This window comes from Schistocerca cancellata, chromosome 6, assembly GCF_023864275.1.
Source record: "Schistocerca cancellata isolate TAMUIC-IGC-003103 chromosome 6, iqSchCanc2.1, whole genome shotgun sequence".
In the NCBI taxonomy this organism is placed as follows: domain Eukaryota; kingdom Metazoa; phylum Arthropoda; class Insecta; order Orthoptera; family Acrididae; genus Schistocerca; species Schistocerca cancellata.
The window spans coordinates 645,940,473-645,942,007 of record NC_064631.1 but is presented as its reverse complement, the minus strand read 5'-3'; the positions used below and the strand labels follow the sequence as shown (position 1 = coordinate 645,942,007).

Genomic DNA, 1,535 nt, shown 5'->3' with positions numbered 1-1,535 from the left:
ACAGTATCATGTGGTAATTTGCATTCTAAAGATGAAGGGGAGCGAAATCCATGCTAAATCGATGGAAACGAGTGGTAAAAATTTACAGTCATCTGAGGCAATGTACAGGAGGCGCAGACACTTCCAGTGTGGTCAAAAGAGTCTGAACGACGCAGAGTGAAGTGGCAGAATGTCTCTCTGAAAAAACTGGGAATCTCGATAGAGCTGGAGGTACTGCCGTTCGAGGATCGGCGTGTCACAGTAGAGGTGATGGCGAGAAAACTGAAAATCAGTCATGTATCGCTTTTCAAACGTATCTCACGACATTTTTAACCTGACACGCGTTTCCGTTCACTGGGTTCGACGAATGCTCGTATCCATTCAAAAAGCCTGCTGAATAGAGGTTACTCAAGTCAGTCACGACAACTTTATTAGTCGCCTGATCACCAGGGACGAGTGCTGCGTGTATGACTATGAACAAAGGAGACAAGGCAAGCATCGGAAACGCTTGGATTCAGCACAGCTGTGAAGGATGAAGACCGAACCAGCATCGCGCAAAGCGATACCGAATGTTTTTGGCCACTGCCACTGTATGATGCTAACAAATTATACTCGTTAGTAGCCAAACCGTCACAGGAGCGTCCTTCTGAAATCTGACTAGGTTCTGAAAGGCTGTCGAGACGAAGCATAGCGGGAAGCTGTCCGAGGGGGGAATGTCTCCGCTTGTGCTCAGGACCCCCATCTCTTTCTGCACAGGGCGCGGGCGCTGTCACACTTACTGCTGCTCCGGGATTTCAAATTTAAGCTCGCTGTTGTCCGCCTGCTTAGCTGAGTGGAAATACTCGCATCGGCGGTAAATATACAAAAATTTGAACGATGTAGAGAAGATTAGCATGGCCCCTGTGCAAGGATGACATGTAAAATTGTGCCGGCATGGCAGCTCAGCGTGTTCGGTCAGAGGGTTAGATGCCTCCTGCAAAAAAAAAAAAAAAAAAAAAAAAAAAAAAACCTGAGTGAACGGATCAACGAAGAGCCTGAACGGGTGTCATCGGACGTTCGCCCCGAACGAATGCAAAAAATGGTTCAAATGGCTCTGAGCACTATCGGACTTAACAGGTAAGGTCATCAGTCCCCTAGAACTTAGAACTACTTAAACCTAATTAACATAAGCACATCACATTCGAACCTGCGACCGTAGCGGTCACGCGGTTCCAGACTGAGGCGCCTAGATCCGCTCGGCCACACCGGCCGGCCCCGAACGAATTCAACGAACAATACAGAACAAAATGAGATAAAAAAAATAGTCGTAACGTGCTTGCCTCAGACGCAGAGCGCCCGGGTTCGTTTCCCGGCCGGGTTGGAGATTTTCTCCGCTCGGGGACTGGGTGTTGTGTTGTGCTCATCATCATTTCATCCTCATCACCGGCACGCAAGTCGCCCAATGTGGAGCCGACTGAAATAAGACTTGCAGTCGGCGACCGAACTTCGCCGGGTGCGTTCTTCCGGCCAACAATACCATACGATCATTTCATTTCTTTTTGTTTCTTAGGCTCGTT

At 48.5% G+C, this 1,535-nt stretch overlaps 1 pseudogene; it reads left to right on the top strand.

Annotated features, from left to right (window-relative positions):
- The first annotated feature begins 817 nt into the window (after positions 1-817).
- On the top strand, positions 818-907 carry LOC126090342 (U6 spliceosomal RNA; annotated as a pseudogene).
- The last annotated feature ends 628 nt before the right edge of the window (positions 908-1,535 follow it).